The 18,390-nt window shown below is 39.3% G+C and overlaps 1 protein-coding gene across 1 annotated transcript in view; it reads right to left on the reverse strand.

Moving 5' to 3' along the window:
* Positions 1-18,390, reverse strand: part of RNF150 (ring finger protein 150) — a 185,898-nt gene that overhangs the window by 166,007 nt on the left and 1,501 nt on the right. The gene's annotated exons all lie outside the window — the stretch shown is intronic.

Here is an 18,390-nt window from a genome sequence, read left to right on the forward strand (position 1 = left end):
CAGACGTCAAGAATTATAACATTCAAAAACCAGTTGGAGAACACTTCAATCTCTCTGGTCACTCGATCACAGACCTAAGAGTGGCTATACTTCAACAAAAAAGCTTCAAAAACAGACTCCAACGAGAGATTGCTGAATTGGAATTAATTTGCAAACTGGATACAATTAACTTCGGCTTGAATAGAGACTGGGAATGGATGAGTCATTACACAAAGTAAAACTATTTCCCCATGGTATTTCTCCCTCCCACCCCACCCCCCACTGTTCCTCTGATATTCTTGTTAACTGCTGGAATTAGCCTACCTGCTTGTCACCATGAAAGGTTTTCCTCCTTCCCCCCCCTGCTGTTGGTGATGGCTTATCTTAAGTGATCACTCTCCTTACAGTGTGTATGATAAACCCATTGTTTCATGTTCTCTGTGTGTATATAAATCTCTCCTCTGTTTTTTCCACCAAATGCATCCGATGAAGTGAGCTGTAGCTCACGAAAGCTTATGCTCTAATAAATTTGTTAGTCTCTAAGGTGCCACAAGTACTCCTTTTCTTTTTGCAAATACAGACTAACACGGCTGCTACTCTGAAATCTTACAATAAGTGCACAATGTTTCTCCACAGGTGCATGCTTATGATACTATTCCCTGCTGGACTTCTCTTCTCCATTCTTCCATGTAAGAAATAAAATGAAATGCTTTCCGAGTACTTCAGTAAGTACTTCAGGAAGTAAGAGGGTGATGTTGGGCAATCCATCAATTCACTCTGTTTAGAAGTGCCCTTAGACTCCTCTCTGACACTAAGTTCTGACATAGCAGTCTCCATGAGTAACATAGAATCATAGAATATCAGGGTTGGAAGGGACCCCAGAAGGTCATCTAGTCCAACCCCCTGCTCAAAGCAGGACCAAGTCCCAGTTAAATCATCCTAGCCAGGGCTTTGTCAAGCCTGACCTTAAAAACCTTCTTCTACCATCTCTGGTTGGCTAGGAAACTTTGTCCCATCCTGATGTGGTTGATGATCAGGCCCCAGTTACACACACTTTTGTCACCTCTCATCTGGATTACAGGAATGCAATCTACTTGGTCATGAAGCCTTCAGCACATTGGAAATTCCAACCAGTACAGAACATGAAACCTGTCTTCCAATGCTAGAAGCCCAGGTGATAAACAAAAGAAATCTGATGGAACTGGTATTATTGAAACCTGATGGGATGAATCACATGATTGGAATGTTAAAATCACTGGATACACCCTATCTGGGAAAGATGGAATGGGCAGAAAGCTATGGAGAGGTGGGAGGTAATAACCCTCTGTGTCAAAGGTGCTGTTATGGGTTGGGCATCACCTTCACTTAAGACACTAGTATGACACAGTTAAGCTCCTGAATGGAACCAGATAGCTGAAATAATAGCAGACTCCACCCCAAACACATAAGCATGTCACCGCCTAAATTAAAGGCACATGTGGGCAGAGGGGTTTCACTGGCAATTGTTTTGTGCAGGTTTGTGGGTCTGTGAAGGAGAGATTAAAAGGTACAGAGAAGGGGAGAGGGAAGGCAGTACAGAAGCACCAGAGACAGCCTGAACAAGTACTGAGACACGGACCTTGGAAAAGCCTAGAGAGCATGCTTTTGGGGCTAAGTGATGGCTGGGAAAGGAGTTTAGAACTGTGAGCAAAGACACTGGCTCATTATTTGATTTCTGCTGTGCTCAAGCAACAAGACTTGGTCCATTCTTTGTAAATAAATAGGATTGCATGACAGATTCCATCATCAATTTCTCCTCCTCACTAGAATAATCTATGAGACCCCAAAATTTTGGCTAACCTCTCTGGTGAAAAGGAGTAACAATACTATTATCTGCTTTACAGTTGTCATTCAGAAGGAAGTGACTTGGAATGCCATGGATGAATGTGCTAACTGATAGAGTCCTACCAGTAACTGTTTTGGGGTTTGTTACAGACCAGCAAATCACACAAGAGAACAGGATGAGCAGCTCCTTAAATATCTGTCCAACGTATAGAAAGAAAACTAATCATTAAGGCTATTATCTTGATAGCAAGGTCACGGTGTTCATGGTAACTAAATCTGAATAAAATCTGTGATAAGCCCACCACACACACACACACACACACACACACACACACACACACACACCCCACCCACCCACCCCCTACAGGTTTCAGAGTAGGAGCCGTATTAGTCTGTATTCGCAAAAAATAAAAGGAGTACTTGTGGCACTTAGAGAAAATAAATTTGTTAGTCTCTAAGGTGCCACAAGTACTCCTTTTATTTTTTTTTTTACACACCCTACAGTGGTTGCTCCTGTCCTGCGGACTGGGCCAGGCCCAGCTTCAGGTGCTGTGACCTGGCGCACAGGGTCACAGAGTCACTCAGGTTTGGCATATCTGCCCCTCTATAGTTAAAGACATGGAATACGAGTGTCAAGTATTGGAAAATTCTGTCGCTCAGTAGGTAGAGCCACCACTCTAGAATGCAAACATGCCAGGTTGAAGCTGGGATGGATTCCTCATAAGCAAATGAGCAGTAGGCTCGCTCTCCACCCCCACTCCCCTTTTCTGTGCCTTATTTTTTTCCCCCAGCACCACAGCCACGAAATTTACTAAAAGTTTCTGTGCCAAATCATAGCTTTTGTTATCATTGAGGATTTCCATAGTGGCAACCTATGCTGGAGGTCTTGTGCTGCCACTAGTAAACCATTCTTGCAGTTTCTAGAAATTATAGATGATAGCTTTCCAACGCAAAAACGCTGCAACCAATTTTGGGTAATTCTATATTAAACCTTTTTCTGAAGCATAAAGATGAATTGATCATGGAGCTAAAAACTGATGGCTGCTTAAGTGCAAGTGATAATCAAATTTCATTTGCTGTGAGCAAACAGATTATAGCCCTACAAAGCAATATGTATACTTGGTGCTTGAAAAGGGCCAATTCCCCAAACCTGAAAAAAGTTATGAAAAATGAGATCTGTTCTTGGCCTAATGCTATACAATACATTTATCAATTACCTGAAATATCAAGTCACTGACAGTAAAATTTGCAGCTGACACAAAAATTGCTGTAATGTTAAAAAATGAGGGAAACGTCATTTATGCAGACTGACCAAGATCGCTTGGTAAGTTGGGATCATTTGAACAGCGTACATTTTAACACAGCCAAACGCAATGACACATAGGAATAAAAACGGAGGTCACATTTGTGACAGAGTGGGATATGTCTGCCAAATTATGAACTCCATTTTGTGTTGTGTGCTGAACACGTCTAAACCGATCTGAGGGCAGGCTAGTGTAATGACTTGCAAACAGTTGCCCTGTCCAGGAAAGGTGCTTAACACTTCATTGAAGGACTATCCTGAGAAGCCATCATGACTGCAATCTGGAGGCTTTGATTTTGGTGGTCTCTCAACTAACTGCCCACCCCCTGAAACAATGTTTTTTGTACACGGGGCCTGCGGGAAGAATGATGGGGAGGGGATGTCATACTTAAGAGATGGGTGCTGGTCTAAGCAGAGGGGCCTGAGGAAGGAGCAGTCATACCCACATATAAGCAGGACTGGCAGGAAGGGCTCTGCCCAGCCTGAAACACTGATGAACCTTGGACTCACAGCAAGGGTGAAATCAGACCAGGGGAATCTCAGTCCTTCTGTTGTTTTCAAATATCTGTGACTCTTAAATGCTTGAATCTCAGAAAGGATGTTGAAAAACGGGAAAGAGCTACATGAATGCTTCAAAGTTTGGAAAACATGCCCTATAGTAAGAGAGACTAAAGAAGCTCAAACTACTAGCTTATTGAAGGGAAGGTTAAGAAGCGATTTGAACATGGCCTACAAGCACCTAATGGGGCAGAGATTTCTGATAGTTGATAGCTCTTGAATCTAGCAGAAAAAGGCAAAAAAAAAGACCCAATGGTAGCAAGCTGAAGCTAGACAAATTCAGACTATAAACATGGCACGTGGAGAGAGGACAATTAAACATTGGAACAACTTACTTAGGGAAGAGGTAGCTTCTCAATCAACTTTAAGTCTTTAAATCAAAACTGGATGCTTTTAGAAGGGATATATTATAGTTTAAACCAAAATTATGGATGTGTATCAAATTACGGAATGAGGTTCTTTGGCCTGTGTTATGCAGGGGGTCAACACTGGATGATCATAATGGCCTCTTTTGGCCTTTAAAAAGAAAAAAAAAAAAACCAAAACAAAATCTATGAAATGTAGCCCTGGACAGGGTGACTGAAAACTACTGATACAAATAGACTGACTCGATATGGCACTACTAGAGATTACAGACTGGGACAATAATAATATCCCTTGCCAAAGAAGTCCATAATCTCTTATAATGCATTCTTTGAGGGTCTTACTGCTATTGTAAGTCAAGATGAATGAAAGCTTTATATTTAGTGGTGTATAAAATAATCAGTGCTTAATTTAATTTGTTTATGGCTTATATTTTCCATTCTGGATCTGTTTTTCCTCCGACTTCCAGCTTCTAAATGAAAACGTTAACAATCATTTAAAAGGAAGATTAGAGTAATTTTTTTTCTTTTTTAAGAGACATTGCAGCATCCAGCTAAACGGGCATATGCAAGAAGAGGAGAAAGCCTTGATGGCTAGTTCGCAGTTTGGAAGATGGGAATCCATTAATTGACTGAAACAGCCATTCCCACACCTTGTTTCTTTCATGCCATGAGGGAACGGACAAAAGGATCAGTGCTGAAGCAGATCACCTGTCCTTGTTACATCGCCATGCCATAGGGCCCTATCCCCGCTGCTGCACTGATTCTGCTGTAAGGCTACCTTCTATGGTCACGAGGGCAGGATTTACCCCAAAGAAATAATGTTTACTAAATGTGAAGATGTTTTAAGTGTTGGGAAATTCCTTTACTTGTATTTTAAATAAATGTTTCACTGTCCATTTTGACTTGAAGTACAGTTCTCAGTGATCAGGTCAGGGCTTTACAATCTAATACAGACCATCCTTTGATAAGTAATATGCTAAGATTCTAGTCTACTGAAATAGACTGGCTGAAATAACTGCAAATAATTGTGATCACATGGCATCAAAGGGCCATCCTAATGACAGTCACTCACTCAAATTATTTTTAAAAATTTGAGATGAATCGAGGCAATTTCCCATTCCATTCATTCAGAACTCTCAGTACCTACTGTTGGTTCTATTGTCTCTGGGGGAAATATCGTTTCCTTTCATAGTCCATAGGAACCATATTTACTTCAGATAAAATAGTCTTCTTAAAAGTAAATCACTGAGCCTGTTCCTCTGCAAGTACCCTGTTATAGGGCATATCAGTTATTAAACGGACTTAAAAATGTATTAAAACTTATTTTAAAATGATCTAAAAAACACAGATTAATGAACAAGTTTCTATTCAACCGGGTAGAATGCTTAAATTATCCAAAAGTAGCAAGTTTGGTTTAAAGTCATAAAATGTACATCATCTGCAATATCCCAAATTAGGGATAATAAATTTAACAGTATAATTTAAATCTTAATGCTACATTTAACCTTAGTCAAAATGCCAAGAACTTTGAAATTACAGTATATCCACTTTCTTGGGGCCCATACACACACACATAAAATTAATAATGACTTGAGTGTTACTTAGATCTGGGATTCCAGAGGTTGGCAGGAACTACAGCACTTAATAGAAAATATGTAAAACATTCTCATCGATAATAAAAGACACAGTTCTGTAAACACTACCAAATGAAATGGTTGCTGGTACGAGTAGCCCCATAAAAGTCAAGAAGTTGCAGTATGGCTGGAAAGAATTGTGTTAATTCTTAATTTTTTTTTACACTTCGATGGAACTACTCAAAGTAGAAAACCACAATAGCTGAGAGTGTTTGCACAATCAAGCCCCAAGATGACGAATTCTGTATTTCTCACTAAGTCTGGTAGCCAAAATTAGTAAACATATAGGGCAAAATTATCTCTAGTTCACGAGATCTGTCCATATTGTGGATCTCTGTTACAAATTCTACACCCATTTTGGTACAGTGTTTTGAATATGCAAAGCATTACCTAAATGCTAAGTAATAGTATTCTGTACAGAATTTCCATTGCCACCAGTAGTAGTTCCATGGGAAGAACAGCTATAGGATATCCAATAGGTATCCACAATGTGCATAAGGGATCCTATGGACTACAGTACAATATTTTGCCCACAGTATTTGTGATAGTAGAAACATAAAATGTGTTATTGTACATTATACTATTTAAACGTTTACAAAAACTTGTGAAAATTCAAAATATTTTTCCACTATAAAAAAATTATACACACACACCCCCACCCACCCAGCAGCAATTCGGTAGAAACAAGTTACTAACTTACACCACCAGAAGAAACGTGAAGCATTTCAGTTCTCTAAAAGCTAAATTAAAAAACAGGCTTCATGTCTAATTTTTACGTTCACATCTCTTTATCCATTCACAATGATGGACTGTTGGGTACATCAGGCATATAAATGACACTGCTCTATCCTCCCTTTAGCCTTCAGCAAATTTGCTGTAACAACTGAACAATACTACTTCTTTCTCTTACTTAGTGACCGCTAAAACAAAATTTCAAACTCTACTTCTGCAACCAAATTCATTCTGCAGTCATTAATAGTAGATGTTTGGCTTTCCGACAAACTAAAATTCTGCCCACCTTCATCCAAAGGCAGACTTTGGTCTACTGTATAAAGCATGAAACAGATTCAAACAATCCAAATCATCATTTGTAGTGGGAAACGAAAATACGTGCACATTTAATTGATCAGGACAGTCAATGTTTGTCATAGAGCACCAACAAATGAGTGACACCAAGTCTATGATAGGGACCCAAATTACTACAACAGGGAATGGGTTTTGAGAAGTCCACAACTTCTCAAACAGTTCAACATCACCCACCAGAGTGGTCAGCATATTCACATTAAAACTAAGGCATTTAAATTGCTGTGTAGCACAGCTACAATATTGCTTTCCTTCTACTTGAAGAGTGCTTAAAGGAAACTTGAGTAAAGCAAACAAAATATATACGTTTCAAAGTCTACCAGCTACTATAACCACCTGTTTGAAATATGTTTAGACTGTACTAAGGGCCATTTTAATTTGTTCAGATTGGAAGTAGGTATTTGTTCACCTCCAGTCTAATTATTTTAGTTATACCCCTTTTCTTCTGTTCTAGGACTCTCTTCAAATTGAAGGCATTGAAACAATGGTTCATATTAATTCAGACAATATAGAATTTAGATTCCAAATTTTCATGTGTTCCACTACTATTAATTTGTAGCCATTCCTCTGACCGATACCTCAGAAGCATTTCTCCTTTGACAAGGATGTCCTTGCAATTTCTTATTTATAGATCAGTCAGCGAGGAACGGTGTGAAAGCTATACTGCTCGCTTGCTCCAAATATAGCATATCTTCTCTGTAGTGTACTCAGCTAGTGCCTGCTTGAAATTTGGAAACTTTTCTGAACTATGACTTTTGGCTGACAGCAGTGTTACTTACAGCTGTTGAGTTATCTGCTCACTATTCATAATAGTCACCTGGCAGACTTGTACATCTTCCAGACAAGGCTTTTTCAGATTCTCCCTGCAGTAATGCTTGAATCCAGTCCATTTGATGCAATAGCCATGGATCTCTTGCAAACAAGATGTTAGCTATACAAGAAATTCCAAAAACCAGAAAACTTTGTTTCACAAACCAGTGGCAGCAACATACTTATGTCACCTACAAAACTCAAGCACTTATGTGGGAAGAAAATTAAGTAACATAATTGTGATGCTGGCAAACTAGGTGCCAGGTCATGCCAAGGCCTCAGGCCTCACTGAACACTTACAAATACATAGCTGGAAGCCAGTCTTGCTTACCTGTGTGTTGGCATTACCAAAATATTAGCTGTTAAGTTCATAAGAATGTGTTCAGTGTTTTATAACATGCTTGCAGAATGCTGCATGTATTGTTCTCACTCAACTATGCCCCATGTTATAATGCAACAACAAATGTTTGAATAGTATATACTCCTGTAACTAAGTAACCCATCAAACAGAAAGAAGCCTTGTGTAATGCAAATGAAGGACTATAGCAGGAAGGTGCCAATTCCTGCACATTGAAAAGAACTGATCATTCTATATGATGATCAGAGATCAAAGACTCTAATCCATTCCTCTCTCTCCATCACCAAAGAACGCACATAGGTAGCCAAAGTGTCAACTTGTTTTTCTGTGAGAAGAAGCTACAAGTATGGACACAAGTTAAAAATTCTTCACCTCTGGATTCTAACAGGGCAGAATAACTGAAGATGACAGAGACCCCCAGGATTACTCCGGGTAGTCCAAAAATAATTTTGGGAAGATGGCAGATTACTATATCACTGCTACCTTTTGAAATTAGAGACCAAGATTCACCTGTACATACATTTTACCTGCTTTTACCTCTCAAAAACTCTTATTCCTTTTTCTTTGCTAATAAACCTTTAGTTAATTTACTAAAGAATTGGCTACCAGCATGGTCTTTGGTATGAGATTTAGGATGCAGATTGACCTGGGTGAGTGATTGGCCTCTTGAGATTGGAAGTAACCTGAATATTGTTGTGATTTTTGGTGTAAGTGACCATTTACCACAAAGAAAAGGAGTACTTGTGGCACCTCGGAGACTAACAAATTTATTAGAGCATAAGCTTTCGTGAGCTACAGCTCACTTCATCGGATGCATAGCTCACGAAAGCTTATGCTCTAATAAATTTGTTAGTCTCTAACTACTCCATTGTCCTACTGTTCTTACAGTTTTCCCTGAGATTTAATCTAAATCTGCTATGCTGTAGTTTGAACCCATTGCCTCTTGTCCTGTCCTCTATGGCACGAGAGAACAATTTTTCTCCATATTTTTTTATGGCAGCCTTTTAAGTATTAGACTACTCTACTCCACCCAGCTTCTTTACAGTCCTGCCGGGGTCATAGTGTGGTGCAGTACTGCCCTTCCTCACCCTATGCCAGAGCTGGCTGGGTCTTCCAGCTCCTCGCCCATCCCCAGGAGAATAAGGGCCAAAGAGCAGGCAACCTCCAACCCCATCAGGTTGGGAACTCTGCTCACTGCGAGCTGGGCTCTGCAGAGTCCAGCGGGCCCTAGTGGAGGCCACAAAATCTGCAGAGAAATAAGTAATTCTGCACACCACAGTGGTGCAGAACTCCCCCAGGAGTAACTAACATGAATATAGATGTATGGCTCGTGTCCATGGCCAAGAGAAAATCATCAATTAGTATCGCCACCAGCACCAAACAGAAGCTCTTTAAACTTAGAATCAACGACAAAGGGAAACTGACAAAGATTAGGCTCACACAATCTTACAGACAGCTCCATGTATAAAGCATTAGCCTTTGGTTGTTGATGTTAACCTGGCTGTAGAGACGGGAAAGGGGGAAGCGGGAGAGAGAGAGAGAGAGAGAGAGAGAGAGAGAGAAACAAAGAGAGGAAATGGAGGTACAGAGCACACAGATAAATTAATGAGAAAAAAAAGGGGAGAGAAAAAGAAAGATGTATGACAGATGAGAGCAATGAAGAAATGACAAGCAAAAAGGGAGAAAGAAAAACTGCAGAGCACAGAGTGAGGACAGAAGGAGAAAGAAAAAATGAGACTGAGGGGGGAAAAAAAGACCAAAGGGGGGGGAAGAGAGAGAGAAATGACAAGGTAGACAAAGAATATATGGACATGTCAAGATTCATTTAAAGGGAGATGAGAGATTACTTATAGATGCGGGGAGGAAAGGATTAGTGGGAAAGGAGACTGCCTAGCTCATGAAGTCAGATATAACTGAGTAAAACTGTAAAATAGTGAGAATGGATCATACTTTTTAAAAAAAGGCATGAGAGGAGAAAGCTAACCATTCTATACAAACCCAAGGAGTGTACATAATGAGACCGCCGTATCAGATCTTCATGTTTTAAAGGTATTGTTGTAACAAAGCCACATAGTTGCAATAGAAAAATGTTCAGAGATTTAAAGTGCCATTGTTCACAGACTACTGAAGGGATTATTAAAAAAAAAAAAAACACACCCACACAGAAGGATAGTATATTGCTAACATGTAGTACTGCAAGTGCAAGAGACTACAAGAGAAAAAAGACAAATATTTTGTCTGCATAGCAGACAGTTGGGATAGACAATGGCAATAAAAGCATTGAACTCTTTCCTGGATGTTCCTATAGATCACCTGCACAGTCAGATAAATCAGGAAATGTTTTTTTGGGTTAGTTTTTTTTTTTTTTTTTTTTTTAAAAGCACTAGATTATATACTGTAAGAAACAATCCTGAATTAGCAAGGGGACAGATTACATGAACTAATGGGTCTTTTATAATTCATTTATTTTATTTTACCCTCCTTCTGTACCAAATAAGCAGCCAAGTACCCAGCACTTGGATACAGCTGACAGGGCAGAAATAGGCCTTGTCTGAAATGAATACGGTTTCTGTGCAGGTAAGTGGAAGGTATTGGAATGTGGAAAAGCATTAAACAGGGCTATCCCTCATAATGAGTCTTCACAAGGCTGGCTCAGGGTACAAGGAGTTAGAGGTCATTTGAAACTCAGGCTTCTTGCATGACAATGCACTACATTGTCTGACAAATCAACTGGGCAAAATAATGGACTCATTCAGTCTTTTTGTGACATTTGAAAATGGTGTCCCTTTTCTATTATAAGAAAAGCAAGCCCCCCTCCTCCCCCCGTGCCAACTTTTACGCAGCTTCATTTTTGCTTCTTCTGTTAAAACATTCCAGTGGCAACGCATGCAGATGTACTGCAAATGGGGGCGTGGGGGGTGGAGTCACTGCAGACATATCTGCATGAGTTAATGAGCTGTAGTCACAATAGTGACAGACTGCATTGCCATAATATCATAACTCTAATTAGCAAATATCATTTTAATGCCAAATGGGACTAGAACAAAAACAATAATGAACTACTGCTGTAATTGTAAGCCATCCTCTCAAGGCCAGTATACCAAAATGGAGTACAAGATGAACGACAAGAGGTTAGAACAAATGCTAATGTAGTTTCATTGCAAAGAAAGCAATTTCTCTTGGATAAACTACATATAATGTACAGAACCTAGCAACTGTCCAAGTATGATTCTGCACAACAGCTAACAGGGCCTCAAATAACAGGAGGGTGAAAAGGAGGAAAGAAGTCAATCAGTTAATAAAGTTTGGGTCAATAAAAGTTACAAACTATCCCTCAGTGAGCCTACTACTTTAATGAACTGACCGGACGCTCTCTCAGGGCCTAATCAATAGCCCATTGAATTCAGTGGGAATCTTCTCAGAGTTCAATGGGTTTTGGATCAGGTGCTCACACCATTAGTGTAAGATAAAAGATTCAAATTAAAATGAGAGGCAAGTTCTCAATAAGTCAGAAAAAAAATCTATTTTCTTGGGAAATTCATGGAGGATAGGTCCATCAATGGCTATTAGCCAGGATGGGCAGGGATGGTGTCCCTAGCCTCTGTTTGCCAGAAGCTGGGAATGAGCAACAAGGAATGGATCACTTGATGATTACCTGTTCTGTTCATTCCCTCTGGGGCACCTGACATTGGTCACTATTGGAAGACAGGATACTGGGCTAGACAGATCTTTGGTCTGACCCCGTACAGCCGTTCTTATGGAAAAATTGGTGAAAGTGTTGAAGAAACTGGGAGCAATGAATTTTATCCATAGGGCTCTGGGTTGCAGTAGATTAAAGGAGTAGTTTTTTCACCTCTGGGAACACAGAGTAGTGATTAATGTTAGTTTGGTGTTCTCTTCCTAGTCTCCATAGTCCAAACTCATCCCTGTTATAATCCCTTTGAGTTACACAGGGATGAATTTGGCACTAGCTGTCTACATCACAAAGACACCTCACAATTAGACGTAACTGACAGCCTCTGCTAAAGAGAAGCCCAAAACTGGAATACTAGCAGAGTTGTAAGTCAGGAGTGAGGTTCATTGGCAGAACCGAATAGGGAAGTTTGTACGGTGCCTATTTGCACTATGCTTAGCTCCAGGGCCAGCCCTAGCTATTTTGGTGCCCTAGGCAGTCCCCCCCGGGGGGGGGGCTGTGTGGAGCCCCACCCCAGGCCTCCACTGCGATGGGGGGGCTGGCCCCAGGTCTCCGTGGGCGATGGGGGGCCCCCTCTGGCCACTTCCTGCAGGAAGTGGAGTGACCCAGCCCCAGCCTGCTCTGCTCCCCTGGCTCCCAAGCTTGCGGGGAAACCGCCCCGCCTAGCACTCGCCGGTGGCACAGCTGGGAGCCAGGGGAGCAGAGCAGGCTGGGGCCGGGTGGCTGACTTACCGGTGAGTGCAGGTCCGACCACTTCTGGAGTCGAGTGGGGGCGGGGCTAGGACAGAGCAGGGGCGGGGGTCCTGGGGAAGAGCCGTAGCAGGGACTGGAGCAACACACAGGTGCATCCGATGAAGTGAGCTGTAGCTCACTTATGCTCAAATAAATGTGTTAGTCTCTAAAGTGTCACAAGTACTCCTTTTCTTTTTTGCAAATACAGACTAACACAGCTGCTACTCTGAAACACAGGTGCCCCAAATTTCCCGGTGCCCTACGCAGCTGCGTACGGGTAAGGACGGCCCTGCTTAGCTCAAACTAAACATTATGGACCCCACTTTTAGTGCTCATTAAAGTAAGTATTTTCTAATGTCCCTAAGTGACTAAGGAGCACAAGTCCCACAGAAAGACAGTGGGACTTAGGTACTTTTGAAAATCCAACCGTAAATCCACTCAACATTTTTTATATATTTAATGTGAATATTCTCAGAAATATTTGTATTGAGTTCAGACTATCTAAAAATCCAGCAGAAGCTCTGAAATCCAGACCCAAAACAACTATCTTACTGCAATGTTAAGCTTAGTTGTAAAATAACAAATAAAAATAAATACAATAGTTCACTCTCAACCTCAGTAAAGGGATACATTTTCAACTGCAGTCTCTCTGTTCGCATCCCCTGAAATAGGTCCATAAATGTTTGCACTCACAAAAAAATGCACATGCCATTATCTGAATGTGAAAATGGGCATTAGTGCATACAAATCAGGTAGTTGGGACATCACTTGATTGGCATGCAGGAATGGATATTTGTGCCAAAGATACACAGGATTTTTTAAATTTTTTTTTTAAATAGGCATAAGATCAGAGATTGTGGCTGAAAATTTGGCCCTACACACAGTATACATTATTATATGTGCTGCAAATGCTAAATATCACAGGAAGAATGAGGCTGGAATGAAAGCCCCAACTCCAAATATATTTTACTTTGCTGGTTTAGGCACAGCCTTCATACGAGTTAAACAGTTTGTGTGTTGGATTTTTTTTAAAAAATAATAAATACAAATAACCTTCTCTTCAGCATTCACTGCATCTAAAGACAAGAAAATTCTATTTATAGTAAGAAGACTGAGAATTTCAAATACTTATTCCAGTCTTTTAACTACAGTATTCAGAAAAATATTCACAAAAATTCTTTGAAGTATAGTACACCTAGCCATGGTTTTCCCTGTACTACTTTTGTTCTACAGTTCATGTATGTGAATTCTAATTTGCATATCTGTGCAAGCCCTAAAATTTAGTTTTAATACAATACCAGATTATAGGTGGAAGAAGGAGAAAGTGCATTACTAGTCCAAAGTACCTCTCTACCTGTATGTTCTAAAACACATTAAAAGAAATAGCTGGGCAGAGACCTTGATAGCGTGTGGGACAGAAGCACTGTTACTTCCAAAGAGTGATCTAGTAAAAGGGACTCCAGAGATTACATCTTGCCTCCATTGAAGTCGCTGCCAGTTTTGCTATTGACTTCAATGGAACAAGGATTTCACCCCAGGTTCTTAACGAAAAGAAGGATCATAATACTTGGCTTTTATTATAAAGACAGAATATTTTGACAATCATTACTAACACGCGACAGCCATTTCAAAAATCCAAAAAGTACTTTCCTCTTGTTGAGAGCTGGATGTCACTTTCCACATACAACAGGACACTAAAAATTAGTGATGACATGTACCATAAATGCAGAATACAGTGGAATTCAGACTACTTGACTCATGTATACATGCTGTTCAGAACAATTATGACATTCTAAATAAATGTGATGATTGGATCAAAATTTGTGAGGCATTCATATGCAGTATCACAATGTTGATGGCACCAGAGAACCCATTGTGACATTTTTTCACTATTGTAAATTATGCTGATTTCAATTGGATTTACACTAGGTATAGACTGCCATAGATTATAATATTTTATGAAAATTATGCACAGCAGCTAGCTGCTTTTCAAACCTAAACAACTGCTATTTTGTTTTAAATGAGGGGCGGCGGGCACTCAAAGGCCTACTTGACATGATGGATTACTATCCTGGAAAAATCTCTTTTAATGAACACATTGTTTCATACAAGTTCATTATTGAGCTTCTGAACCTAGCAGAAATTCTAGATGTTTTGCTCTTCCATAATTTAAAAACAAAACTATTTAAATGAAAAGTAAGCACATTCCAGCTAATAGCTTCTATACTGTACTTCAGACCAATACAAATTAAAACAGACAATTAATAAAATCTTCATAATTTACAACACAAATACTGAGAGTCTCGCTAGCACCAGTACTGACATTTTCTTCAAGAAAGTTTGTATTTCTGCAAGTAAACATGAAAAAACTACCTTGTTTCACTGAGGTTTGGTTTAAGGACATGTAGCCAATATAGCCAATGACCCAAGAACAAATTACATTTTAATATCGGTTAAAAATCTTCAGATTTACACATCAAAAAGGTACTAAAAGCTGATCACCACCTATGACTTTCAGATACTAGAGATGGGCGCAAACACAAAACCCCAAAGCTAGGTTCAGATCAGAATTTGCAGCTCAACCTACTCGTTAATGGGCCAAACCTAAACGCTCCTCAGGTCTGAGAAAGTTCAGATTTGGATGCAAATTTTGAACACAGAAGTTCAAGATGGTTTGCATTTAGGGTTTTGGTTTGGCCCTTTATAAACACTATGAATCTGGAATTTTGAATCCCTCTTTTTTAAAAAAGAAATGTCAAATATTAAGGGTAAATTAAAGAGGGGTCAAGTAGGTTTGTATGAGTATTTCCAATTTTGTGAATAAACAGAAGACTTCACTCTCCAGGCCCATCAACATGACAGTTTTCACTAACTCTACATTTATTTGAAAAATATAAGAAACAGAAGAACGAACATTAACTTAGCACCTTTTGCTAAAATATATACCCGACTTTCAGTAACCGACCTTTTCAGTTTTGTCCCTCGTTTCTAAATATCAGACACATCAGGAAATAAAAAATCTTCAGCATGTCTTCCTGTACATTTCACTGGAATTACAATTGCAATGCCTGTGGTGTTCACTTGGGGCCTGATCCAAAGCCTACTGAAATCAGTGGGAAGACTTCCAATGAGCTTTGAATCAGGCCTGTAACAGTGAGGATTTCAATACAGAGTTTGAATTCAGTGCAAATCTAAACTTTTGTCTGGAGCAATGGGGTGCTAAGAAAAAAAAAACAAACTTCCAGATACAAGTCTCAGGGTTTGTGGAATAGCTCCATGATAGGCTCTGGTTTCATATTCAACACCTGTTTTGTTTCAAAGCACCTCTCTTACATACCAAAATGATATCCTTTTACAGTTTCTAGCAGATTTTGACTCAGTTGTTAAGATCAGAGGGAACTATAATCTTGAATTACAGAAGAGAATGCAGGCACGGAAGACACACACTTTAGTGACTCAATGGAAGAGTTCATCAGTATGCACAAGCTTGTCATGTCAATAATTTAGAGGAAGAGAAGATAAGAGAGTTTTGGGTGGGGGGAAAGAGTTGAGAGATAATAGCGTAAAATAGTTGGGAAAAGAGGAAGTGATGTGGGATTGGGAGAAGGGGAAATAAGGGACAGTGGAATGGAGAATAGAGATGAAGAAATGATGGGGCATGTAAGGCAGGAAAGAAGCAGCAAGAAAAAGTAAGAAAAACTGATGATAGCAGAGGAAATGAGACAGAAAAAACACAATGGGGTAAAAAGAAGTCAAAACATTCTGAAGAAGAGAATGTGTTAAGAAACCAAAGCTTGGTCTTGGATGCATTTTCTTGTTAGTGAGGGACAGGAACCACTACATTATACAGCAGGAAATAGTAACAGCTATAAGGAAAGCCAGAATTCACTTACCCTTACATATAAAAACTGAAATGAACAAGGGTAAAAAAGTACAAAAAAGATTGGCGTCATATTTCCTTTAACTTTTAAAATACTTCCAGGTTGCATTTCAAAACCATCTCTGTTTCCACATTTTTCCATGGGGGAAACCTTTTCATTTTCCCACTATGGGAGTTTAGTGTTTGCAGCATACACAGCAGATGTGGTTGGCCTGAAAGTCCAATTCAACTTGCCCTGCACCTTATGTCATCATTGACACCAAAGGAAAATGAGTGTAAAATGCGAACAAGTCAAATTGGTAGCAGTTATGATTTTACACCCTTTTTACACTCAAGCCTTGATGTTAATGATTACACCAGATGCAGGGTATGGATAAATCAGTCCTTGGGTTTCCATTAGTTCCTCAGATGTCAACTAGGCAAGTATCTAGGAGATAGCAAAATATCCCTACAATTATGTTTAATTAATAAAATTTTTTTTTCTGTTTTAATAGCCTGGCCCTAAAATACCTCTGTGTTTCAATTGTGAAGAGGACAGGGTTTCCCCAAGATAAGAAAATGCAAAACAAAAATTTCACTGATTTTTGAGAAAGTGTGAAAGAACCGAGTTTTGAATTTAATTTGAAAAATAAATTAGCTTCAAGGCCTCAGTGGTCTGACTGATCATAGTTTACAAGAATTTTTTTTTAAAGTTTAATTTCATTTCAGCCTATGGGATGGCAGAATCACACAGCTGAGTGTTCCTGATTAAGAAAGTAGGATTTCTAATGGAAACCAATGCAGTCCTTGAAAAGGAGTTTCTGAATAAGCTGCAAAGGTGCCAGGTAATATTAAAGAAGCTGTCCCAAGGTTAACTGATATAGTATTAGTATTTTTCTGAAAGCAGAGGGCACAAACAGTAATAAATAATCTCTCTTTCATTCCTTTTGGACTTTAACCTTTAAATTTTAGTAGATTTTTTTTTTTTAAACACACTTCCACTGTTTCCAAATAAACCACTATTTGCATGGGAAAACAGCTTAGTGCATTCTTTAAAAACAGGCAAGCCACTAATTGATTCAACATGTTGGCAGTTTTAAAGAAACTTATTAGCCAGGAACAAATGGTGTATCCTATTTTGTGCTGAAATACCCTAAGCTTGACTTTAAGAGTGCTTATTATGTTGCCTTCTAAATAATCTTCAATACTTAAATAGGGAGTACAACGTAAACAGAAACTAAACCATATGCAGTTTATTGAGAAGTTTTAAGACTATCAGGAGCTCCTAATTTTAAAGGCACAAAGTCCTAAGCAATATCAAGATTAAAAACCATAAAAACCTTCTTCTGATCCAATCCACCCTCTCAAAAGCATATCATTTTGCTCTAACAAACAGTTAATCTCTTCATAGAGGACTGAATGCAAGATGTTCAAAATGTTCTGTCCAATAGCTGCACTATTATAATGTTATTAATGAAGGAATTCTTTTACCTCTCATCCATCCTGGCTAGCTGATTGCAAAACATAAAAATTTAATTAAAATATCCATGCTTTGTAACCTAATTATGTTCCAATTTACCCCCACCACCACTAAGATTCAACTGGCATGAAAGAGCTGGGTATGATTAGTTACTGGATGCAAACCAGAGATTCCACTAATAAGTGACATTTTAGTCAGGCTCTTGGCATAAGAGACTAGGGGCCCCTGGCAGAAGACTTTGTCCCTAAAAATAAATCTGATTAGCTGATCTTTAAAACAACAATTTCAAAACAAACATTTTTATAAAAACAATGTTTTCATTATATAGCAACCCAGTGTTTGTTCTAGCTTTCCTGTTATTTCTGATAGCTATGTTTACCTTCCCTCTCTCATAGCACAATTTGATTAATTCTTTGAACACCCATCTCCAGGCATCAAAGGCACACATGGGAAGGATGAGAGAGCATAATTTGAGACAAACGTCTGCACCTGTATGTCAAACTCCACAAGGCTTGGTCCCACAGATGAAAATAATTGCAAAAATGATGGTAGACACTGCATTCCCTACTTTGCAGTACCTCTTAGTAATTAAGAAATAATGTTATCCTTCACATCTTTAAGAGCTCAATCTCACCCACAGCCCTTGCCTGACATGGGCCACCGGATCTTAATGATCCAACAAAATGCTTACAGCTGCCTCACTGCCTTATA

The sequence above is a fragment of the Dermochelys coriacea genome, chromosome 4 (genome assembly GCF_009764565.3).
Source record: "Dermochelys coriacea isolate rDerCor1 chromosome 4, rDerCor1.pri.v4, whole genome shotgun sequence".
Lineage (NCBI taxonomy): Eukaryota > Metazoa > Chordata > Testudines > Dermochelyidae > Dermochelys > Dermochelys coriacea.